This window comes from Ambystoma mexicanum, chromosome 3p (assembly GCF_040938575.1).
Source record: "Ambystoma mexicanum isolate Mex_15411 chromosome 3p, UKY_AmexF1_1, whole genome shotgun sequence".
Taxonomy (NCBI): Eukaryota; Metazoa; Chordata; class Amphibia; order Caudata; family Ambystomatidae; genus Ambystoma; species Ambystoma mexicanum.
Genome location: NC_090925.1, coordinates 393,414,114 through 393,441,157, shown reverse-complemented (window position 1 = coordinate 393,441,157; position 27,044 = coordinate 393,414,114).

The following is a 27,044-nucleotide window of genomic DNA, read 5'->3' as shown; positions in this document are numbered from 1 at the left end:
ACTGAAAAAATCTTAGTTAAGGTGCAGTTTAAATGTGCAGATTCAGCGCAACAAAACCGTTGACTGGTCTTGACTTCCCACATCCACTGAATTTCAAAGGTTTTAACTGCACCTTAACTAAGGTTTTTTCTGTGAATTCCAAGGGTTTTGTTATACCATCGTTTTTTACAGCCACTAGCCATGGCCTTCGGTCATGCCCACTGTCCATGTTCCCCCAATATGTTTCTGTTGGACCCACTAGTTTTCCACAGCCTTTTGCCATGGCTACTCTACATGTCTTTCGGGTCCACTAGCCAGGGCCTTAGGCTGTGTATATTGTAACTTTTAAAACACTACCTTTCTTTCCCGCTCACTAGCCATTGCCTTTGCCACGACCATTGGCCCTGGTCCCCTTACATGTTACCCCAATAGCTTTCTTCTAGTGTCATTAGATGCGCTACATATTGCGCCAATAGGTTTCTTAAATAAGCCCACTAGCCATGGCCTTCATCTGTGGCTACACCACTAGGTTTCTTTTGGGTGCACTAGCCAAGGCCTTTGGCCATGTCCACTTTCCATATTTCGCCATTCGGTTCCTTAAAGTAACCTAGTAGCCATAGCCTTCGACCACATGCATTACCCCTCCTCACTGTAGCTGTAACATTCCACTTTTTTTTGTATTATTCACAACTCTCTTTTTTTAAAATAAACTTTTCCCATAACAGTGATAATAATGTACTACAAATAACCCCGGTTATTCATAAAATAACCCTGGTTATTCGTAATATAATACCAGTTATTCATGTGAGTCACTTTCATTCAGGATCCTGTTTTCTAATGTAACCCTGGTTATGCGAAAATAACCCTGGTTATGAGAAAACGTCTAAGCTCCGAACTTGGTCCCAAGCCCTCCATTTTCACATGGTGTCCCATTTCCCCCTCCCCACCTCTAGCCTGATGCCATTTCATCCTTTTGCCTCCTCCATATGGCATTTGTTCTAGTTTCCGTTTTCGGCTGACGCCGGTTATTTACAAAATAACCCCAGTTATCTCTCGCATCGAAAAACAATGTTGGCTTTTTCTTTTCTGAAAAGCCTCTCTGCTGGAAAGCACCAAGGGAGATAGAGCTATAATTTTGGGAGAAGAGGGCAACTGCTGGACGGACTAACTACAGACCTCTATATGGTCCAATGCCATCCAGCAGTTTTTGCTGTGCGCTGCGCAGAAATTTTGACTTTTTCTTTATGAATGTGAGTATGCCAAAAACATCCGTTTTTTGCTTTAATAATAACTTTTACGTTTTTTAACTAATCTTTCCCAAAAATGTCCAGTCGGGGGGTCTGCGACAATTATTTTTGAAAATATCAGCCAAATCCGTCATTTGAGTCAAAAGTTATTAGCAATTCAATTTTCGTGTTTCCTATGGAACTTGATACTCAACTTAATTATATTGCGGCGACCGCTGTATTATAATATATATATTTACATCTATATACATGCATAGGTTTATGTGTGTTTAGGGGCAAGGAGTCTGTTGGTGGGGAGGAGGCATGGAGCAGTGAGGGGGAAAATGGGGGTGCCCCATAAGAGAGAAAAGGGAGGCCAACCAAGGCCTCTCAAAAGGATTCAACCAAATGTAAAACGACCAAATGAGGGTCGTTTTAGCCACATTGAACTGGGGGGGGGGGCAGCAGAGCGGGGGTTGTATTCGTTTTGTATATTATGCTAGAATGCCAATAAAATGTTTTTTTTAAAGTAATAATAATATTTGGAATCTATTTGTGCCTGTTGAGCTCCTGAAGAGACAACACGAGAGAGGGTTAGAATCAAGCATTAGCATCTCTGATTCATCTCGTTTGTGGTCTGAATTGGTTCAAACCAGTTCAAACAATTGGCAAAGTGATTCAGTTTGAAGAAAGTCATATAAGATTTATGTCATATGTAATCAAAATAATGTAAAGAAAACAGAACAAAGGCCAAAGCTTTTAGCCGAGTCGAGCCTTAAAGTACTCGTATATTCCAACCTCTGGGTCCAGGGTTCAAATCTTGTGCGTCATTTCATGTTATGGCCCAAAATGGCTTGATCACTCGAATCATCCATATTGTTTCCATCAGAGTCAAGCCGGTTCTCCTATCCTAGTCATGATGCCCCTACACACATATATTTACTGTATTTCGATGTTGTTTTGTAACACGGCCAATTGCAACAGAGCTGTTTCAAAGTCGCAGGTTTTACAATTACATGTTTGAGCAGGTTACCTAGTCCTGGTTTGTATTTGAATTCTGGGACTTATAGTCCGTAATTCAAAAAGGTAAAAGCTAAACTACAAGTTCCAGAATTCAAAGACTCTCATCAGGGCTCTATGTCCTACAGATGCATGGACTGGGGAAAACCTGAGAACTCTGGTGTGACTGGTCAGTCTCTTCAATCCGTTCATTGAACACCACTTGCCAACCACAGGGAGTGGGGACGCTGCCTTCACAAGATGCCAGATGCTCCCTTATTGTTTCCATCATCTAAATAGCTTGTTGCAAGCCAGATCATGTGATCCAGAAATGTGTGCTGATATGCCTAAACTCCAGTGGACTACATTATCGTATGCGTTATATGGGGTAGCAAAAGAATTAAGAGTTTTAAGTCATTACCTTTTTAATGATACGATAATAAAGAACCGAGCTGCAATTTACGAAGAAGACGGACTCTGCATGTGTCTTATAAATTGGTTTTCAGGGTCCTTCCCTAAGGAGAAATGCCTTGTAGCCAACTGTTTCTGCCCTCCACAAGACACCGCTCGATTCAAAATGGAAGCCATGCAGATGTGTGGCCATATGCTAACATGTAAACTTGCCTACTTCCTCAGGGAGAAATACCTTCCGGCCAACTGTTTCTATTCCTCCACAAGGAACCGCTCAATTCAAAATGGAAGCCATGCAGATGTGTGGCCATATGCTAACATGTAAACTTGCCTACTTCCTCAGGGAGAAATACCTTCCGGCCAACTGTTTCTATTCCTCCACAAGGAACCGCTCAATTCAAAATGGAAGCCATGCAGATGTGTGGCCATATGCTAACATGTAAACTTGCCTACTTCCTCAGGGAGAAATACCTCCCGGCCAACTGTTTCTACCCTCCACAAGACACCGCTCGATTCAAAATGGAAGACATGCAAAGGTTTGGCCACATGCTGATATGTAAACTCATGACACTGATCGTTTCCAAGTCCTTCAACACAAGTTCATGTCATTAGGATTAATTTTGATCAAATTCTGGCTTTTTAGCCATTGGTATTTTGCATATCAGAGACCTGCAGGACAATATTTATACTGGAACATAACACAATACGTCAAAACCCATCAAGCAAAGAAAGTACTCTTGACAAAAAGCCAGGACTGGAAACACTTCTCCCGATGACATGGGTTTGCTTTACATCTCCTTAGAATTTGTATAACCACGTTGGCCCCTCTTTCACAGTTCTATTGTACATCATCAATATTATGGCGCATTTCAAAAATACAAGAAAAACACCTTCTACTATGTAACATGAAAGTGGGATAGGCCATTTCAGTTAATGCGTCACACGTTGCAGCGCCACCTATTAGCCATCCCTGGAACTTTACCTCCACTTCAGAGCTACGCATTGTGAATAGGCAGCCAATAACGCGTGCATTTTTACTGCACATGGCACCAATGCCATTGCTTTCGGGACAGCACTATTTGATACATGGCTACCACACAACATGAGAGTGGAATAGGCCAATTCAGTTAATGCGTCACACGTTGCAGCGCCACCTATTAGCCATCCAAAGGAATACACCTTTGCTTCAGAGCCCCAGAGCAACGCTCTGCGCATGCGCAGCCATTAAATAAGCGTGCATTTTGACTCCACATGAGATCAACGCCATTGCCTTGTTGGACAGAGCTATTTCATATATATCTTCATAGCCATAAGACTGACAAATCTGAAAGACACATGTCAGGGTAAGGGCCGGCAGAGTGTACACATGCAGCCTTTTCCAGTCTCTATGACCTCACTGGCGTCCCCGGTGGAGCACATTTGTCCCAAGCTCTTGGACCATGCGAGGCTAAATATTGATGTTCATGCTTGAACGTGTTTCCCCCCTTTAAGGAATGATAAAGAGAGTGCATACTGCACACAGCTTTGTAGTTCTGACCTCCTGGCCTCTCCCTTCAAGGGTTTTATCCTTACAATAACATTCCGGGATGTTTTACAGTATTTATGAATCCTCATATTTTTGTGGTGAGGTACACCCAAGGAGCAGGGGAAGGAAGCGGCGAGTTTAAAAGTGCAGAGTTCAGCCTACTGTTCCTCTGATGCGCCCACTCCCTCCGTAAACAGGGCGCGACAAGCGCTTTTCTTTAAATGCACTAAAAGCACGAGTGGGTTCTCACTATCCGAGGGTCAAAGGTTGTTTTCTTTTTTCTAAACACAACTTGAGAGGGACTCCGCTGGGGCAAGCATATGTTTTTTCTTGCAACACTTCAGAGATAAGTTAATGTATTGGAAGGCGCAGAGCTCTTTACTGAGTACATGTACCCTGGGCGGAGCCTGTGGGCCTATACATCGAACAATATAGCGCACAGGTGGTCCCGGCTGAAATCAGGATGGTATTGGGTCAATATCAAATGACTGCTGTGTAGTTGATTTCCAGTATCTACATAATATCACACATATTTAAAGCACACAGCTTTCAAGGGATTTTCATAGCATCACACCAGAAGCCATGGATCAACCACACCCTCATGTGAAAACAAATCTATGAGGGAAGTTCAGAGATCTTGGTCCTCCAAGCTGTCGACAGATCATTGTAATCATAATCCATTCTTTGCGTTTCATTTGAGCGCCAAGCTGGACCCTGGGTGGTGGGATGATCCAGATGCCAACATTGCGTTGTGATGATGAATCCATTCAGATTCCATTTGATGTGGGTGCTGTCCAAGCCGTAGATGTTGTACATAACACCAAGCACTGATATTGCTTTTGCGGTGAGCAGCCAGATGATCCGCAACATCCTGAGTAGGATTATGCCAGATCAGCCCACCTTGTGCGTTCCATTGCGTGGGCGGTGCGATCCGCGAGATTCAAATGGTGGCGCTGTCAGTTTAGATAGCGGCTCGCAATCCATGTGTTGTGAGCTGCAGTTGTTAGGGCAGGGCGGGCCGGGCGGCCATCTGAGGTGTCCTGCCATTAGCCCACCACCACGCCAGTTTGGGGGAGTTTTTCGAGGTCTCCTCCGAGCTGGCCTGGTGGGTGAATGCGTGGCAGGTGCCCTATTGAAATTAAATGCGCTCCGCTCTCAGAAGCAGAGCGCATTTAATAACAATGGGACTCCTGCCGTGCATATTGAAAAATGTGGCACCACCTCCCACTTTGACTAGGGGCGCATGGGGGGGCATCCCTAGTAAAAAAGAAATCCACTTTTTGGATTGTTTTGGGATTGCTTCTGGCTTGTTTTCAAGCTGCAGATTTTTTTTGCATTTATTTTGGATTATTTGAGGATTTTTCCAAGCAAGGATTTATTTGTCTTGGGTTGGAGGATTTATTTTGGATTTTTACTGACTTGTTTCTGAGTAAAAACAATCCACTAACACTAATTTCCAGGCACGCATTTTTACAGGATTTATTTTGGATTTTTACTGACTTGTTCTCAGTAAAAACAAGCCACTAACACTAATTGGCAGGCACGCATTTTACAGGATTTATTTTGGATTTTTTGAAAAGCAAGGATTATTTGGCCTTAAAGTGGAGGTTTGGTGCAAAATGTTTGATTTGCTGCCCTGGGCACTGCAGCTTCGAAGGTGGGCCCTGAATGTATGCATCCTGTAGAAGGCCATGGATTTCAAAATGGCGAAGCCAATTCACCCTACTGGCAGATTCGAAATCCCTCTCAACTGATTTCTAGAGCTCATGAATCCTCTTACCCTTGGGAGTTTGAACTTGTACCATTTAACAATTGAGATTGGCTGCACGTCCTTGCCAAAGAACCATAGCCCATGGCTCCTTTTGTAAGATTTCTGAAACTGAGTCGTCAGGCACATTTCTTCATTACAAACTTCAGTTCGCCTTTCCCTGAAGAAGCGCCCAGACTGCGAAATGACACACTTGGGAACCATGGTGGGATTTGTACTTGTTTTTTTTATCTCAAGGACATTTTTTGGTTTGCTTTTGATCTTTGGAACCAGATCAGATTCTCCAGTACACGGTCCAGGACAGATGGTCCTAACACTTCATCAGTAACAGGAGCCACTTGTGCAGCCTTCATTGAAACCAGCTGCACTAATGGCTGAATGTGCACAAACAATGAGGGCTCGGGCCTGTGCTACCTACCCGGACCCCAGCCCACTTCCATGTGACAGCGATTTACTGTAAACCCACCCAACCACACTGAAATCATGCAGTGCCGTGCCTCCTCTATGTACACATCCGTGGCAGTGCTAATAAATATTGCGACCGCATAGTCAATGATGCCCCTAGAGCAGTTTCTGTAACTGGAGAACCAACCACACAGAGTATTTCCATGAGCCCTTGAGAGTATTGAAAGCCCTCTTGCCGTGCGCCTGGCCTATGCTGTGGTGTCACGAGGGCACTCATGTGACCCGGACACACGATGCACATGCAGCATACGTGCCGACTCTCACGCACATACGCAAAAACGCGGGGACGCCAGAGGGTGTCACCACATCAATGCATGCAAGAGGTCAGAGCTCAAGAGCCGGGAGTCCAGCACGCAACTGACCACCGCTGCTCTGTCTTGTTTAGTGGCGACTGTTTGCCTCATTCTATGACAAGACTGGAGGCAAGCATTATGCTTCATCTTCATTTATTCTACTCTTCAGCAGCTCAACAAACATATATAACAAAACCATGAAAAGTGTTATAACAAACTTTTCTCCTTTCCTAACTACAAAATCCATGAGCCTCTGTAGTCCATGTTCACTCCACCAGTCACAACCCACTTCCTGTGCTTGGACTCCTCCTCTTCAAGCAGATAAGTACTATTCCTTTTCTCTCCGAATGACAGTGGCAAAACTGACTGAGTGGGAGGGAAAGTTTGTTGGTAAAGGAGATAGAGAGGGTTCTGAGAGTGAACGCACCTTGATGTGAGCGTGTGAGAAGTGGCTTTAGCACTTGTGTTCAGGTTTTATTAGTAATTATCACAGACGTGTGTTCGTGCACTAAGTTTGATGTGTTTTCGTATCTACTCGCCGCAAGGTTTATACCGCGGGATCCCGGAGTCAATTCACTTAATACATAATTTCAGCCGCGAGGCTGACGGCCCCGTGTCGTATTCTCGACACCTCTGGGGTTTGGTCAGCCTCGCAGGCGCCAGGGCACCGGACGCAGCTGTGCTCGCGAGGCTCAGGCCCCCTCCCTTGGGAGGGAGGAGCCGGCGCCCGCGAAGCCTGCAGTGTGCCAAGTCTGCAGCATTCGGGCTCGTAGCCCCGCCCGCGGGTGGGCAGAGCTAGCGCGCAAAGCGTGGAGCTTTCGCTCCTTCAGCATAGCCCCCTACCCGCTGGTCGGCGGAGCTTAAATGCGAGTGGGTCGCGTAACGTCGTCTCAGAGCGACGATTACTTTGTACACCGTTGCCGGCACTCGTATGAAGTAGCGCAGTCCCATTATTTGATTATAAAAGGAATGAGAAGCGATCGTACGATTGCGTGCGTCGTGCTTTAGCCAAAGCACTATCCCTGCACTTCAGCAGCCCCTCAATATAAAGGACATTAATAGACTCGGGTCTGTGGACCTCTACACTGCCGAGGAGTAGTAGAGTGACGCAGTAAGTGCGAGGACCCTCGCAGGAGCCAGAAGGCAAAGCAAAGACAAAGGTGCAGCCACTAAAAAAAATAAAATAAAAAAAAAAGAAGTCAGAGAAGACATCTAACATCATAAGAGAGCAGTGGGCATGCGGAGAGACCTGATCCAGGTATTTTAGACACACAGCACAGTAGAAAATGTCAGAATTTGAGTGGAGTGAGGAGGAGCAGTCCCATGACCTCGCTGCCAGCTTTAAGCAAGTGCTGGGTAGCTCTCTTATTGATGCAGTGGCAGAAGGGGTGAGACCCCTACAGGAGAGGCTGGAGACGTTGGAAGCTATGCTCTCGCAGCCGGATACTAGCACCAAAGTTGATAAGCGCACACCCACAGAGCCCTTGAAAGAGGGACATAAGGGGAGTAAGCTAGCCCCCCAGCGAAGCTTAAAGAAGCTTATCTACAAAGGCAGGCGGTGCCGAACCTCACGACCCCCGCTCCAGGGGATGACAATATCGGAGAAGATCCTGGCTCGGAAGAGGAGCTGGTAGAGGATCAGACCTCCGTAGAGGAAGAAGAGGCCGAGGAGGAAGACTGGGCTAGGCCCAGTGGGGGTAAGAGAGTGAGGAAGGAGAAGCACCTCCTAGAAGCGCAGGACGATATGTTTGACCCGGACAGCATCCGTAATCCGAGGTCCACCGAGTGGCAACCATCCCCCCGGGTAACTCAGTATTTGGCAGCAAGACTACGCAAACCGTTAGACAAGGCAGCGTCTTCGGGCGGAGTGCCCCCACCCAGACCTCCCAGGAAAAGTGGCGGAAGCCCCCGAGCTCGACCCGAAAATGCTGACCTTTGTGTCCAAAACGAGCAAGGACCCCCGTAAGGGAATTGATAGATCCTGGAAAAGCTGCCAGGAAAAGGTATTAGATTTGGCAGGCCCTCTCACCAAGATTATGGACCTCGCAGAGTGGGCGAAGGACACGGGAGAAGAGGTTGACCCAGAGGCCCTTGCAGGGTGGGCTCAGAGAGCTGTCTGTCTTCTCGGAAACGCAAATTGCACCATCACGTCAGAAAGAAGAAAGGGTCTATTACTCAAGATAGATTCAAAGCTGAGTGATTTGTAATCGTATGAGGCTGGTGAAGGAGCCCAATGCCTCCTGTTCGGAGAGACCTTCGGGAAGGAGATGGGCCGGTTCGTCAGAACATACGCTTCACTAGAAAAGGCGCAAGCATCAATTCGCAAAATATTCCCCAGCAGAGTTTTTGGGGGGACCGGCCGCTTCAGGGGTCACGCAGCCGGTCGCAACCAAGGAGGAAGAAGACCCCAAAACCCCATAGCGCAATACTGGGAGAACAAAAGTCAGGACACGTTCTTCCCATCCAGAGGGAGGTTCCCGAGGGGCCGAAGGTCCAGAGTTTCGGGACGAGGTCAAGGATTTACACCAGGTGAGAGCGATTCAGTACTCTCCAGTAAGGGGGGACGACGTGCATATTTTTAGAGAATTGGCGCAAGCTTTCAAACGATTCCTGGATATTGCAGACCGTCAGAGGTCTGCAGCTAGATTTTATAGAGGCCCTAGTTCAGCTGTACAGGCTGCAGGGTCAGAGATTAGCGCAAGCGGAACAAGCATGCCTAGACAGCGAGATAGCGCAGCTTGTCAGCAAGCAGGCGATTGAGAAATGCGAGACATCCACGAAGTTTGTGAGCAATATGTTCCTGGTGCACAGGAAGGAGAAGGTACGCCCGGTTATAAATCTCAAAGAGCTGAACAGCTGGATCGTATATCGACACTTCAAGATGGAAGGCGTCCATCAGCTCAGAGACTCCCTAAGAGAAGGAGACTGGCTTACGCGTCTAGATCTGAAAGACGCTTACCTTACAGTACCTGTTCTCGAGGAGTACAGACCATTTCTAGCTTTTCGCTGGCAAAAACAATTCTGGCAATTCAAGACAATGCCATTCGCACTGGCCTCTGCTCTCTGGGCGTTCACAAAGTTGATGAAGCCGGTAGCAGCAGCAATCAGGGAGAAGGGCGTCAGGCTGATCATTTACCTGGACGACCTCTTGCTCCTAGCAGAAGATCGGGAGGTATTAGTATATCAAACGAAATGCGTGCAAGACCTTCTGACCTCCCTAGGATTTCTAGTGAACACAGAAAAGTCAGATACCACACCAGCGCAAAGGTTAGACTTTCTAGGATTTGTCCTAGAAACCAGGAAGGCAACTTTGGAACTTCCAGCTCGGAAGATGAGAGACATCAAGAGAGAGATCAGAGCATGCTTGGAGAAGCAGCAAGTTTCTCTCAGGACATTAGCAAGAATAGTTGGACTACTAGCTGCCTCCATTCATGCCATTTCCCCTGGCCCCCTGCACTACCGAGCACTGCAGAGGTTGAAGATAAAGCATCTGCAGCAAGGTCTGAAGTACCATCAACAGGTACCTCCAGATCAGGACTCTATTACAGAGCTAGAATGGTGGTTAAAGAATATGGATGCTTGGAACGGGCAAGCCATATTCAGTGACAAGCCAGATCTGATAATAGAGTCGGACGTCAGCCGAAAAGGCAGGGGAGCCAGATGTGGGTCTCTACAGACCAGAGGCAAGTGGAGCGAAGAAGAGCTTTGTCTCCACATAAACTGTCTGGAGCTTCTAGCAGGATCAAAGCCTTTACGAAAGAAAGAGTGAAATCTTGTGTCCTACTGAAGATGGACAACATATCAGCGGTGCGGTACATCAACCATTTAGGTGGTACGAGATCCAGGATGCTCGCAGAGCTAGCGAAAGACCTGTGGCATTTCTGCCTACGATCAGGGACGTCAGTGACAGCAGAGTACCTGCCAGGGACACGGAACGTAGTAGCAGATTGGAACTCTCGGTACCTAATGGATTCCAGTGATTGGAGGCTGGATCCAGCAGTGTTTCAGAGACTGAACACGAGATGGGAACCATTGCAGGTAGACCTGTTCACTTCCCGGCTCAATGCGCAGAGGAGCCTCTACTACAGTTGGAGGCTAGATCCGGGAGCGCAAGGAACGGATGCGTTTCTGCAAGAGTGGACGGGAGGTCCGCACTACGCTTTTCCCCACTTCGTGATGCTGAGCAGAGTATTAGCGAAATGTCGGAGAGAGAAAGCGGAGTTGATATTAGTAGCACCGTTATGGAAGTCACAAGTGTGGTTTCCCACGTTAATGGAAATCGTGACGGACATATCCAGAGTCCTCCCCGACAGGGAGCGACTGCTCACGGACCCAGCTGGGTCGTGTCATCCTCTGAGAGTGAGAGGGACACTCCCACTAGTCGCGTGCAGGATATCCGGAAACGGTGGGCACTGCCAGGAATTTTGGCGCAGGCTGCTCAGCTCATCGCTGAATCCTGAGCTCCATCCACTAGGAGGAGCTATGACGCAGCTTGGGCGAAATGGACAAGCTGGTGTAAGAACAGAAGTGTTCATCCTGTTTCAGCACCTGTAGTGGAAATTCTTAACTTTCTAGCGAACCTATTGCAGAGCGGGAGAGCTTTCCGTACAATAGGGGTGTATAGATCAGCGATTTCTGCGGGTCACATGTCGATAGAGGGCGTCCCGGCAGGTGAACATCCTGCGGTAGTGAGGCTCATCAGAGGAGCAAGATTTAAGGTGCCACCGGAGCCCAGGTATAGCACAACGTGGGACGTGGCTGCTGTACTTCAATTACTAGCTAGTTGGCCGACAGATAAGTACCTTTCGCTTAAGCAATTATCAGGCAAGTTAGCCATGCTATTATGCTTAATTTCCTGCAAAAGGGTATCAGACGTGAGAGCACTAGATATTAACAGACGGTCCTTCGGACCGGAGGGAGTTACATTCTCCATAGTCAGAAGGACTAAGACAGGGACTTCTACGGTGCATTATCCGTATTTCCCGAACAATTCGAAATGGTGCGTAGCACGATGCATTAAGGAGTACGAGATTAGAACTGCGGAGTATAGAGCAGTAGGTAATACTCAGTTATTAATAGCGCGCGTGAAACCCTATCAAGCAGTTGCATCAGCTACCATCGCAAGATGGGTCAAGGAGGTCATGCATGCAGCAGGTGTGAATGTGAACACGTATGGGGCCCATTCTGTGAGAGGAGCAATGGCCTCGTCTGCCACGAGAGCAGGAGTGCCTCTGAGTGAGATAATGCTAGCTGCAGACTGGTCAAGCGATAGAACTTTTAAAGAGTTTTACTTTAAGCCAGCAGAGAGTTTGGCTAGTACGGTGTTGGGTAAGCTTTGAACAAGCATAATGCTCGCCTCCAGTCTTGTCATAGAATGAAGATTACCCCTGCTATCTGCGTAGGGAGTATTAATTCTATTAAAGACTAGGAGGCGAGCATTAAATTCCCACCCGAGTATTGTACTGTGTATAATATGTCAATGCAGTATTATGAGCAAGTAGGTTACGCAAACACCACCCTAAAGTGTCCTATTGTTGTTTTTTCATAGGAGAAGATCAAAAGAATAGCTGAAGGCAGCACCATAGCAGAGAATATCAGGAGACCGAGAGTACTCCTGCAGTTGAGTTAAAGTTCAGGAGAGTCTTTGCACCGTTGACGAGGATTAGTTAAAGACTATAAAAGGCTGTCAGAGCGAGTAAAAGCAGAGGAGGAGTCCAAGCACAAGAAGTGGTTTGTGACTGGTGGAGTGAGCATGGACTACAGAGGCTCATGGATTTTGTAGTTTTGGAAAGGAGAAAAGTTTGTTATAACACTTTTCATGGTTTTGTTATATATATTTGTTGAACTGCTGAAGAGTAGAATAAATGAAGAGGAAGCATAATGCTCGCCTCATAGTCTTTAATAGAATTAATACTCCCTGTGCAGATAGCAGGGGTAATCTTCATTATTATTTGTACCAGATCTAATGGTCCCAAGATCAGTGACGTGGTTTGGACTCCCGTCACTAGATGGAACCTGCTGAGATTATAGGGAAGAGTAATATGAGGTTTCGCAACGCCATGGTTGAAAGAGGTAATTGTGGAACCACAGTGAGCGTTTGCACTAACACAATTAAGGTGGTAGAGCCTAGTGGTGGTAAATGCGATCATTTAAAATAAAAACACACAACTAATGGAACAGGCTACGGTCACCCAGGTAGCTTCTGCGTGTTGGCCTAAAGATACAACTTACTGCCTGGTCGCTTGGCAACACGAATGCCTAAAGAAGGATCGCAACATTTTCTACCATCTCAATGGACACTGTCGTTGCCAAGAATAGTTCTCATAACCACGAGGTTCTACCATAAATCCATTTTAAGCGTTGCAGAGCTACGCTTCTACATGCTGTTGCCAATTTATCCTTGGTCTGACGCTGCTTGTTTCAGAGTGTGCTTGCATGCTCACCAGATATTCAGGCCTACAACCGCCATCAGCCCTAGTCAGCAATGCATAGCCAATGGTGGGAGGTCATGGAAGTCAGAGGCAGTGCTTTCAATGAGTCATTCCTAACCGGCCCTAAGTACCTGCACTTCTCATTCCTGCCAATATTGAGTGCAAGGAATTCTCCAAGCTGAACAATAAGTATTCGGCAAAGAGAACATAAAACCATTTCCTAAAACTAGAACACGATGAAGGGTTAAGTTGCTTCCCTCCACTACCCATTGTCCAATCTTATCTCCTTCACACCCGGCCCAACTGAACTAAAGGAGCGCCAACTGTGCCGCCCTTTAGCTGCCAGTGTACCCACAAGGCTGGTGTGATTTGAATGGCCATTAGCCCACAGATAACGAGACCACGCTTGATCCAAAGCATTCACGTGGAGGAAACATTGCCAGTGATAACATGTCCACAACGCACAGTCAGCACCTTACAAGGGCCTGTCAATGACTTTTTAACACATTTATTTATTTGTATTACCTTTTCTAAGGGGTCAAGGTTTGAGTGGAACAGTGATCAGATTTTTCAGACTGAAAACCCACACACGGTTCCAGTTACCTACCAAACCTATGCCTTCTTCAAAAACAATGAAAGTGAGCACAAAATAAAAATCTATATTAATGATGTGTTCTAGTTTGACACAAGAAAATGTTTTGCTTTTATGTCTATAGCCACATTTTCTTAACACTATGAGTAACACTCTGGATGTATGTGCCAAAAAAGGTTTTAGGTGGTGACCGCATCAAAACAATTTCTTTTAGCGTGCATCCTTAAGTACTGAAAGTATAGTGGATAAAACGGAGGTGATTTTTCAGGCTTGCATTACTTTGTATTCTGTGACTTGGAGTTTTCAATTCAGAATGTAGAAAATACAATGACAACAATATTATTTTGTTTCATCGTTTCTATAATGATTTATGTGTTGTCAGGTTTCTTTGCTATGTGATTCATGTATCTCGCAAGTAAACTCTATATTATTGTACTTCTTCAAAGCCAAGTCCTAAACATGTGTACCAACTAGATCTTGGAAGGTATGTGGTCAAGTGCCTAAATTACAAAGTCGGGTATGATTCTGGCTTCACTGCATAATCAAAGTGTGTGATTTTGGGCAAATAATTCAATCTCATTGTGCGTTAGCTGAAAAATAAAGAAATTCTCAAAGCCGGCCAACGTTTGTTCAGCACAATACTGACACCAAAACAAGGCAGAATTAGTTAGTGATAAATGAACATCTTTGAGAGAGGGCTGCAGTTATGATATGATGTGGCATTTATAACACGCCCATACACAAGTGTTTCAAGGCGTCACAAGGCAAGGCAGGGGGAACAGAGGAAAGACAATGATCTTACTAGGCCGGGTGACACTGAGATCGCGCAAGTGCAGGGGAAGGGGGAAGGGGTAAAGTGCGAGGGGGAAGGTGGAGGGGGCAGTGCAGTACATGGGATTGACAGTAAAAATAAATAGAATAAATAAAGCAATAAGTAAAAAAGTGCAGCCAGCTGGTGGCAAGTGCAAGGGTACAGACATCAGGTGTCAAATGCAGGTAGGGGACTGAAGGGATACAGAAAACAGTTCCCAAGTGTGGGGGCTGCCAGGGAGGCTGTGTAGGTATGCAACTAGTGGGGGAGGGGACCTGGGTCCGAGATCAGAGTCTAGCCAGGTGACCAGTGCAGTTCCAGTTTCAGCCAGGAGTTCAGCAGGGGAGAGGAGGAGAGAAAGCAGAAGCAAAGAGGAAGGTTTTGAGGTGCTTCCGGAACCGGAGATGGTTCTCCTCAAGTTTCAGGGAGGATGTTGCAGAGAGAGGCCCCGGCCGAAGAAAGAGATCTACCACCAATTTGTTGCTTGGAGAAGCGACCGACCCTGAGGGAGTTGGAGGTGGATGAGCGAAGAGCTCGAGAAGGAAGATATTTGGGAAGAGAGAGTTGAAGATATTGAGGCCCCAGGTCCCAGAAGGCCTTGTGTACAATGCAGAGGGTTTTGAACTTAATCCTCACAGCCACTGGGAGCAAGTGCAAAAATTTCGGTCGTGGAAAGATACGATCCCTGGGTTTGAGGCTAAGGACAAGTCTAAACGTCCTGTTCTGGATGAGTTGCAAACGGCGGAGAGTAGAAGAAGGCAGATTTAGAAAAAGACTGTTGCAGTAGTCCAGCCTAGAGAGGACCAGAGCTCTGGAGACAGTGAGCCTCTGGGGGAAGGAGAGGAAAGGAAGAATACCTCTGACAGAATAGAATTTAAAGTGAATGAGGTAAGAGTACACCATTACACTGAGCTATTCATTCAATACACTGACTGAGATATTTCAGAGTGTCACACACTCAAGTCCTAACTTACAGGTATGTCCCATACTTGTACCTGGCATCTGTACTTCAGATGGTACCACCTCTCTGGTCTGTATCCTCAGACACTTCTTTGCTCATCTGCCATCAAGTTGTTTTCGTGTGCTGGTGAATACGTCATCTGATCTGTCTTCCAGGGGTGTTCTGATGTTTCCTTTGATGCCAGTCTTTCCTGCCGCTGCCATATTTCTTCATAGACTTTGAAGAGCCTAGAGCTTCGTCACCATCATCTGGGGGCAACCAGACGTGGACTCCCTGCTCCCTGTGCTTAGAGAGGCTCAGCTTCACCTCACTGATGATGCCCAACAAGGCTGAAACACGTGTATGGGGTTGCTGATGGTACTCTTGTTCAGAGAGGAATTGCCATAGCATTTCGGTGCTGGACTGCTCTTGTGGGCGGGACAAAGACTGATATGCAAATGGATATTTCCCATCTGTGAAGGTACAGTGAGCAAAAAGCTATGGCTGCGAACTCTCAATGTGGTTAATAACCACTGAACAGGTTATCATGCCTTGTTCTTTCGAGAGAGGGGCGCCTGCTACCTTTTTTGTATTATTGAAAGGAACTTGGGGTTGGTCACCCTAGGTTACCTGGGGGCAACCAGACGTGGACTCCCTGCTCCCTGTGCTTAGAGAGGCTCAGCTTCACCTCACTGATGATGCCCAACAAGGCTGAAACACGTGTATGGGGTTGCTGATGGTACTCTTGTTCAGAGAGGAATTGCCATAGCATTTCGGTGCTGGACTGCTCTTGTGGGCGGGACAAAGACTGATATGCAAATGGATATTTCCCATCTGTGAAGGTACAGTGAGCAAAAAGCTATGGCTGCGAACTCTCAATGTGGTTAATAACCACTGAACAGGTTATCATGCCTTGTTCTTTCGAGAGAGGGGCGCCTGCTACCTTTTTTGTATCATCTAGTATTGCACTTGATTCGGTTTTGGCCAAGTTCCCTAGTTATCATGGTACCTTGGACTGCTGTGACAGTCCACGGGGTACCTTCAAAGGGAAGTTCAACTTATTATGTCCCCGCCAATTCCTGACCAGCACCTGGTCAGCCACCAAGTTGGTGCCTGTGCATGACATCTTTGCCTTTCTCTAGGGTTATTCACGTCCCACCATGCTTGGACAGCTTCATCCCTAATCAGGATGAGTGAGATGGCAATGTTCTTTCACTGGAGACACCCCAGTTGTGGTTCGTTACTCTCATAAGAATGGATACGAGGCCCCAATGAAGTGCTCTTTTTGGAGTGAACTATGTGGAGCGCTTTGTCGAGAGTGAACCGCTCCACATCCCCATCTGCCTGCGGGTAGTTGTGAATAAATTACGGGGATCTCTGCATTTCTGCTGACCTTTTATTTCACCAAGAGAAGGTAAACACCCTCATCTGCACAAAGCTGACACCCTGTTCTCCCCTCTTACTCTTTTGTAAATTCTCATTAATCTACTTTTCAGCTCTGTCGGGAACTCGCAATCTCTGGGCAGATTCACTGTAATATATCCCTGACTGCTAACAAGCGTCTATCAGTCATGCCATTATGGACTGGTGCCCAGTGCCTCAAGCTCTCCTTAGACTTCTATTGAACTTTGGTCTCACTGTCCCAATCATTATCTGACTTTATTCTTTCATTGAGTCTTGGACTTGGACTGATCATCGGTTTCACATCATGCACCCCACATTTACTCTTTCACTACTTGTCAATTTCCAGCATACATACCTTCCTCTTTCGCAGATTGTTATGCATTGAATAGGCTTCCATTGCCATCATGGAGTATACCACACTCCCACAATGATTGGTAGGCTTTAAATATGCTTTGCCTCACAGCCTTCATCATTCTAACGCTCACCTGATTCCCACGGAGGCGCAGGTCTGGCTTCGAGTGCTGATGCTTCTTCAATGGTGAAGCGCAGGACTCTGAAGATGGACAGGAAGGGCCCCTTCACTCTGGCTTCTCTGGCTCGCAGGAATATTCCCCTGTGCGTGAAAAGGGAGTATTACCTACTGACTGAGTTATGCTCAAGCCTCCCACTCTCTTCCAACCCTCCACGATACCCTGCCACGATTCCCCGTGAAGTCTCACCTTAGGGTCAGGAAGGATGAGCTCTCCATCCTGCTTCTGATGCAGGGGCGCGTTGAAACCCAGTTACTTCACTGGATTGAGGATTGATGGGAGTTCAGGTAAGCTTGACTATTCAGGTAAGGCGCTGCAAAAGTTCTGCTGCAAGTTCAAAAGTCCAAGCTTAATAATAATGTTCATTGTCTTGTTGCAGCAAGCGCTAATGCTTATGTCTTTTTCCCCTTAGGGGCCGGGGTTCGGAATGCCAGAGATATGGCGCCGACCCGAAGTGAAACGTGCAGTTCCAGTAAATGACAGGTAAGTTCTGGATGAGCGCTCGGGTAATGTCTTTGCATTTGCTCATTCAATGTCTTTGTCTTTTTTCCCCATAGGGGCCGGGGTCCGGAAAATGCCTGGAAGCGGCAAGACCCGAAATGAAATGGGAATGACCCAACAGGTAAGTCTTAGAAGGAAACTGAGCTTTTCCTATTCCTTTCCTTCTCTCACCTTGTTCTTGTCTTTTTCTCTCTAGGCTCTGGGAAGTGGCTGTGGATCCGGATGATCGCTGCTGAAGATGGAGGCGTCCAGGATAGGTGAGTGAAATGCAGCGCTGCAGCGATCGTAGCGAAATGCTTTTAAAAATGATGTCTTCCTTATCAGGATCGTCGGTGTGATGTCTCCGTGGTGCTGATTTAGCAGGTAAGGTCTTTTGTCTCCCTTTGCAGGTGACCCAGGATGCTGACAGGCGTGGCTGAGGTCCAGATGCAGGAGCTGAGACGGTGAGCGTCTAGCTGCGAGGAGCAGAACAACGCGAAGCGTGAGTTGCTGATCGGGTGTGGTTTAAATAGCTTTGGAAGAAGTTCCAAGTGTGTATCCTTCCACCGATCAGGTATGTGTCCTTCCCCGACCACACCCGGGTGGAAAGTAGTCCCACAGGTAAAGTAGTTCCATTTAGGCTTCAAGAGGGCCTGGATGTAGCAGCATAGTCTGCATCAGGTAAGTGCACATTAAAACACTTGAACACATGTCTAGCTTTATGAGCCTGGCGCCTAAGGCGCCAGGACAGGGGTTCAACATGAGCCTGGCGCCTAAGGCGCCAGGACTGCGTCCAAAGGGCCCCAGCGTGGGTCCGCTGGCACTGCCCTGGGGGAAATGATGCCTGCCTCTGGGGTTGCTGGGTCGGACCTGGCTCCTTTGAGGTAGGCATCATGACAATCATACTTTAGTCTTTGGGAAGAATTCGGGTCCTAGTGTACAACAGTTTGCACTCTTTCAATGCATCTTAGACTTGGATACGTCTTTGTTTTACAACAGGCACACTTGCTCACTTTCTCAGGAAATGTTGGACTTTGTTTAGTACCATGCATCAGGCTTTACTCTTTCAAGGATTGTTGGATTTTGGAAATGATCTGGTTCCCAGCATGCATCATTCTGTACTCTTTCAATGAATGCAGGATTTGGAACAGACGTTGTTTCCCAGCATGCAACACTTTAGACTCTCACAAGGAATGTTAGAAGTTTCAATAGGTTTCATTTCTCAGCATGAACCATATTTTGCTATTTCAATAACGGTTCTACTGTGAATGGTCCTAGCTTTCCATTATGGATTACATTGCACTCCCACAATGAATGTTAGACATGGCATGGCATGCATACCTTAGTTCCCTGCACACTTTAAATGCTCCTGTGTCTTAACTTGGGATATTGCACTGTGTGTCCTCTCAGGCAGTGGACGGGGATCAAGAACACAGCAACACAAGAAGTGTAGGGGCAAACTAAGAAACGGGCACGGCATAACGTGCAACCGAAAACATATTCGTGTAGGTCCAGTGATTTGTATCTAAAAGTCGATGAACTTCAAAGTACACAGCGGGGATCATTACGACCCTGGAGGTAGCCATGCCGCTATTTGCGTCATGGCTACCCCCATTCTGGGTACCAGATCTGGGTTCCTGGAATGGGGAAATACTGGGCCATTCCGACCTTGGAGGGCCCGGTATTTCCCCATTCCAGGAACCAAGACCCTGTACATCCCCCATTCCCATTCGAGCCCCCATAAGGCTCAATGGGAATGGGGAGGATGCAAACAATGGGCCCGTTAATGACGGGCCCGTAGTTTGCATCCTGGACAGCTCGCGGGACCCGCTAAGGACGCCTGGTAAAAAACCAAGCATCCTTACCGGGTCCCGTGAGGAGACCTCGTAATGAGGCGGTAGGGGGTTAACGGGGCCGGCAGCTCTACCGGCCCCGTTAACCCCCGACCCCCTTCCATGTAATGAGGCCCAATGTCTCTCAGGATGGACTAGCATTCTCTGTGTGTAAAAATTATGCCCAAGGAAAAGCCTTTCACACAAAGAATGAGTCTCCAGTACCCCCAGTATCTGGAATTTACCTTCTGCTGGGTTATTGGGGCTAAGTAATCTCTGGTTTCAAGGGGATGTCTCTCCTCCCCTTCGCCTTTGTCCCTGGACCTTGGTGTTTGGGTGTGGTATCCCCTTGGTGTGGTTTGCGAGGAAGTCTCCCCCTTGAAAGTTCTCTTGTTCCAGTACCAGAAGAATAAGGTCACAGGGCATCACTTTTGGCACGCAGTAGAATCCAGGATGTGGGCCAGGGAAGCTTGGCAAGGGAGGGTGAGGCCAACTACTCTTCCTTATCCCTCCTTCAACTCTTTGGCTTCACCTGTCTTTGTCCTCCTGTTCAAGCTGTCAACCTGTGCAGTGAGCCTGTTTACACATTTGAAGTCCCTCCTCTCTTCAAATCCCTCCTTCCCTACACACCCCTGTTCAGAGTAACCATGCTCCCCTCTATACTCTCTTTGCCACTTTCCTCGCCCCTTTTGCCTGCATTGATCTCCACTCAGAGCGTTGGCCTTCTCTCCCACCCTGATTCCCTAATTTGTACACAGCCATCACCTTCTTCGTCCACTTGAGTACAACTCTCTCTCTCTCCCTCTCTCTCTTTCTCTCTCTCTCTCTCGCTCTCTCTCTCTCTTTCTTTCTTTCCCTCTCTCTGCCTCTCTCTCTCTCTCTCTCTCTCTCTCTTTCTTTCTTTCCCTCTCTCTGCCTCTGTATCTGTCTCACTTTCTCTTTCTCTCTCTCTCTCTCGCTCTCCCTCCCTCCTTCTTCTCCACCTGAGCACAATTGTCTCCAATTAACTCTTTCTCTCTATCACCTTCTTCACCCCTTTGGATGCACATGTCTCCACTCTCCAATTCACTTACAGTATCATCCACTTCAGCCCTTTGGACAGGCCTGTCACCACTTTTCGTTCTCTATTCATCTCGCCTTCCACACTCTCTAGGCTTAGTTCACTATCACCTGTCCCACACCTTTGGGTGCCGCCATCTTCCTGGGCACCTGTATTCTCTTTGGCCACTACACCCCCCCTCACTACCAGCAGTCTCAGTTCTATTGGCTCTCTAGTCTGGGCTTCTGAGTCTCTCCTGCAGCTCCCAGGCTCCACTATGGCCCAGCCCTCTGGACCTCACTTCAAGCCTGCGGGGCGCTGCTCTCCCTCCAAGACATTTTTTATTTATTTAATTTATATATTTGCAGCGCGCCGAAGCTCGCAAGGACACAGAGACGAAGAAATCATGGGACTAAACAGATAAGAGATATGAGTCCAGCAGTGGTTAGTGTGTCAGATTACCTAAAGAGTAAAGTTTTCAATTGCTTTCTAAAGGAGAGAAAGTTGCTTTCCAGCCTGAGGTTGCAGGGTAGCTCATTCCAAAGAGAGAAAGCTTTGGTGGGAAAAGCCCTACCTAAGCCAGTGGCTTTTACTCTGGCATGACCAGATTCAAGTAGTTCTTGCTTAGCCGATCTTGAGCTTCTGCTTGGTTCATACCACTTGAATTCCTTTTTTAGGTAAACTGGAGCAGTGCCATATAAGCAGCGATGGACCATCGTCAGAGATTTGAAGCCAATACGCTCATCTATGGCGAGCCAGTGGAGGCCGATTCTGTCTTTTGTTATGTGGTCGCGTTTGGATTTCCCTGTGATGGATCTAACTGCATTATTTTGGATTATTTGACATTGCTTAATGCAGTTGTTGCTGGATCCTAGTAACAATGCATTTCCATAATCTAGTCGTGATAAGATGGTGGCTCTAGCAATGGGAGCGCTGTTTTTGGTGTTTAGGAATGGCCTGATACGGCATAGCAGTCTCTGGTAGTACTGGCAGTTTCTTTACAGGTAAGAGACCTGTGCCTCCGCTCCTAGTGAAAATTGCAAATATATGCCGAGTGTTTTGACCTTGTTTCTGACTGTGATGTTGGAGTCTTTTATATTGAATGAAGAGTAGGCTGGGCTTAGATTTTGTAAGGCTTTCGTTGTTCCAAAAGTCATGAGTTTGGTTTTGGAGCCATTTAGACACATCCAATGGGCTTTCATCCAGTTCTCAATAGTATTATAAATGGCTGATAGTCTGTTGTTGTCTAATGTGTGGTCTCCACATAGTTCCAAGATCAATTGCGTGTCGTCTGCGAAGAAAATCCCCAACTGTGAGACATCCTGCTGTATCCTCTAGCCTTCTCCAAAATAAACCCTGCCCCCCTGCTCCAGTCTCCATTTCCTTTCCCCACTGCTTCCAACCTCAGATTGAGCTTTTGGCTTTTTATAGGGCTTTTGCCCTGCCTCACAGGCACTTTCTGGTGAAGAGTATTCAGGTGTGTCAACTGGCATGGAGATTGATTCTTGTGCTCTGCCGCTCCTCCCCCCCCACCCCTACAGTCCTACTGTGGGACTTGGAAATGGCCTGTCCCTACCCTTGGGAAGTCCTCTATCTGTCTGCCACACACCAGTCCTGCTTTGGGCTTCTCCCCTGGTATAGGGGATACGGCTGTGTCCCGTCAGAAGGCCAGTGTTTGGAGTATGGTTCCCAATTCTGATATAGGACTTGGGGTTGGCTAGCCCCTTCCCTTGGTTGACACTCGTTTGGCTTGTCAAGCCCGAGGCCTCCCCCGTGGATGGGTTCCGTGAACCTATCTGTTCCTAATTCAGGTCCCCCATTTTCACTCTGCATATGACATTTCTTTACCGGTTCGAGGAGGGCTGAGTGTGCCAGCACTGCTGGACCCCCATCCCTTGGTTCCCTTAAAGGGCCAGTAACAGCAAGATCGCCAACCTCAGAAGAAGCACCCACCCTGTGATTTTGGATTGGAGCATGTATATTTCCCAAATTCCACTTTGATTTGACTTTCCAGGTGTATGATCTGGGCCCTTTAAACAGGCCTGGTCCCTAGTTGGTGCCACGGGACTGGTCCCTGTCCTAAAACGGGGACCAAGTGAGGGTTAGCAGGTGACCCTCCCCATAGCACCCTCGGGTCCATCGCCTGCTATTTTGGGGAGATCTTCAGTTAAATCATGGCATGTCCCGTGAGTGAGGTAGGGAACTTTGTCACAGTTCAAATATGAATCCATTCTCTCTGTCAGTTTTTGTCAGATTTGACCTGGCAAGTTAGACCTTATTTCCCAGAACACATTATTTGTTCAAGTCTTTTTACATGGTATATTGTACTGCATGTCCCAACATGCATCAGCTTTGGGTCTATCTGCCTTCACCTCCTGATGCTCATACATTTTCCTGTCTCTTGCTTCCTTCTGAAAGAACTTCATCTCCATATGCCCGGTCAACTTGTAAACAACAGACAACAGACAATGAACTTCACTGTATTTGCTACCTAAGAAGGGTGATTACTCACACTTTATAAAGCCCATTTTTGTTGGCGCGAAAGCAAACATGATGAGTGTTATGCTGTGGGGGGCTACATTGGTGCTGCCGATATATACCTGGTTTCTTAAAATGGCATTGCATTTTAGGATTAATAGTAATTCCATCGAATTCATGCCATCGGCAGACCATTCCATCGAAAAAAATGCATTAAAAAAAATTGCATTAAATGCATTTTTTTACATTTTCTTTTAAAGAGGGTCACCCCAAACCTCCTTTTTTACCCTTTAAAACCCATTAAAATTAAACTAAACCCTTTACCTGCATGCATTCAATGCTTTTTTTCGATACAATTTTTTCGATGGAAAGGCATTCAATGGTATTACATTCGATGAAATGACCAGATACCCATTTTAGTGACATTATGAGCAAAGCAAATAGGATGAGTCTTCTTACATGGGGAGGGTTTACCTTTATGCAGCCAATATGGACATGGTTTCTTACAGTGGCATGGTATTTTTACGGTTATTTTGAACATGATGAGTGTTGTTACATGGGGCTATATTGGTTCTGCTGATATAAACATTCTTTCTTACAGTGTCATGGCTTTTCTTGTGGCATTATGGGCAAAGTGCACATGATGAGTCTTCTGAAGCAGGGAGAGACAACATTGGTGCAGCAAATACAGTGGCATGGCATTTTTACTGGCATAAGGGGTTTTGCCAACAGGATGTGTGTTCTGACATGGGAGTGGGAGGATACATTGGTAGAGGCAGCATGGACATGTTTGTTTATCAGCGAGCGCTTATCGATGCGAGACCGAAAGGCTTAAACTCAGGTGGAATGTAGAACCTATATGCCTAAAACTAGGCCCAAACCTTTTAACCACGCCACTCCTTTCACTCTTCTAAACTCTCCTCAGAGCCCCTCGTAGAAGTCATTATTCATTTTAGAGTGGCAATGTTTTGCTCATAAGCAAGTTACTCCATCAACCTATGTATCTGTCTGAAAAGCTCTACCTATTTGAAGTAAAGTGGGCACGCCCACTCCCAGAAGCAAGGCAATCCTTTCCCTATGGACATCAGCCTTCTACAAGGAGCAACATTTGGCCACAGTCAAGCTCTGTGAGTTCCCTTCATATATCGAAGATGGTAATTAGTAACACCTGTTACCAAGTGCTCTGAAACTGGAATTTCTGGTATGCTGTGCTATATAAAAACACCAAACACTGCTATATTATTATTTTTCTCTTGGTTTCCCTGCTCCCCAGACACACTGTAAAATCTAACTACCTACCATTTAACGCAAAATATAGATTTGCATTGTCCAACTTCACCTGGCGGACTTGTAAAATTAGCACGTTCCATCTTGTCAACCCACAAGTCTGTGCTCACTCATACTCTACCCACCTTTTCTCTAGTTCCTCTTCTAGCAAACTAAACCCAATGCTCTAGTCAAATAAAATGCAACAGTGGTCTGACTTTCCCTATGTGTAAATCGTGTGGGTGTCCTCTAAGGCTATATTTGATTTCTTCGAAAATATTTGACCTAATGGAGATTTCACCGAAAACAAAATGTACTTGTACTTTTTCTACTTTTAAAAAAAATAATGCGGAGAGACCTCTCTTTGCCACCCTACCCTAACTTATACCCTTACCCCAGACCCCACCTATCATGCATTACACATATACCACTTCACCTACCATTTTTGGTGAAATAAATTCTGTGAAATCTCATTAGGTAAAAGGGTATTGGGTGAAATCTACGGTGACCGTCCTCTGAAGAGAGCCTTTTAATGAGGCAGCAACTCTCTGGGGTGTCCAGTTAAAGTACCGAATACAAAAGGATCCAATGCCAAAGGGTCGACTCAATTTCACCTAAAACAAAAGGGTCGACATTTTTTTACCACAAAAAAGAGGGTTCGGGGGACCCCCCCAAAAAAAAAAATATCAACCCTTTGGTTTTCGGTCCTTTTGATTCGACCCTTTGGTCATTCGATCCTATGCATTCGCAACTTTGACCTAGAACCAATCTCTGGTGCTCCTCCCAGTGACTGGGAGGAGCCCGGAGTGAATCACACGAGGAAGCATCTGCCCTGAACTTGACTGGCGTCTCCAGGTAGGCCGCTCCACTACAGGTAGGTGGGAGGGGAGGGGTTGGCCCGCACCATCCGTCTGCATGATGCACTGGCTCACTTCCAGGAACATGGGGAAATGCTGGCATGGAAGGGGTTTCACATGGTTGGCACTTAGATCCACTGTGTGCGTGGCAGCAGGAGGAGTGCCTTGCTAGACGCCACTGCTCTTTGTGAAGTGTTCGCCCCTCTTGGCACTCGGATGCATCTTGGCTCCAGGAGCTGAAGAGAACGCCTGAGGATGGCCCCAAAGCGACCTGCTAGGGCGTGTCAAGGACTGATCGCTTATCACTGCGCCGGTCTGACGCACGGGGTTGTAAAACTTTGGGCCTGATTTTCAAAGACAGAACTAGACCGCATTAGGAGATGCTGGGGGTGTCTCTGAGATGGCCATGGGGTGCCCTTGATCATTTCAAGGGCATCTTGTGAGTCTCATTTGCAGAAGAGCATTGCAAAGATTGTACAGCAGGCAGCTCGAGAGGTGGGTGAGTTTTACACTCTGTGAAAGAAGGAGGTGGGAGGAAATATGAGAGGGGCAGGGCGTCTCCTGCTTTGCTCCAGTGCAACACTTTGTGAATCAGGCTTCTTGACTATCCAAATACATATATTGCTAAGGTTGAAGCTTCTAACTCTATAGTAAGAACGAGTGAGTCTAGAGGAAAGAGAGGCCAGGGGCATCACGTTACATTATAATGGTAACATGTCACTTTAAAGAGGTTTGTTTGGTTGTTTATTTATTTATATGGCGCTCCAAACCCCGAGGTATCTCGGCACGTTACAGGTTAACTTTTCGGCTTGCATGTTCCCTATAGTTTCAGGTACACAGTGTGATAGTTACAGGACATACTATATTATTTACAGAGTACATTATACATTATTTCCAACAAGAGATTTACACTTTTTACAACAGATAGAAGCAAACCCATTTACAAAAATGACAGGTGGTGTAGTGTTATGGAAGGTAGTAAGTGGTCCGGACAGGCTTGTGCCGGTCGGGGCTCTATTGCAGTCAGGCCGGTAATGATTATGACATATTAGACTCAGTCAAGTTGTTGTTTCATTATAGCACTGGCCATCAGTAGCCACCGTGATGACCCTGCAGGGCTGCAGTTGTGGTGCAGGACATCACTCTACTACACCACTTCAAGGTTTTTACAGCTGATCTGTTACTATGGTCCAAGGCCCTGTATCTAGCTGGCCTCGGCTGACTATTCCCTTCGGAAATAGCAGAGACTCAGGTATGCCCCGGGACCCTCTTGCACCCTCCTCAGCTCTCGTCCTGCTGCCAGCGGCTTTAAACATGACTGTGGCGTGTGTCCTCTCCTGCTGAGATATGAAAGTGCGTGTCACTGATTCTGATCTATAGCTCCTGCTGAGATATGAAAACGCATGCCGCTAATTCTGATCTAATCAGCTCCTGCTGAGATATGAAAGTGCATGTCACTGATTCTGATCTATAGCTCCTGCCGAAATATGAAAGTGCATGTCACTGATTCTGATCTAATCAGCTCCTGCTGATATATGAAAGTGCATGCCACTGATTCGGATCTAAATCAGCTCCTGCTGAAATATAAAAGTGCATGCCACTGATTCTGATTCAATCAGCTCCTGCTGAGATACGAAAGTACATGCCACTGATTTTGATCTAATCAGCTGCTGCTGAGAAATGAAAGTGGATGTCGCGGATTCTGATCTAATCAGCCC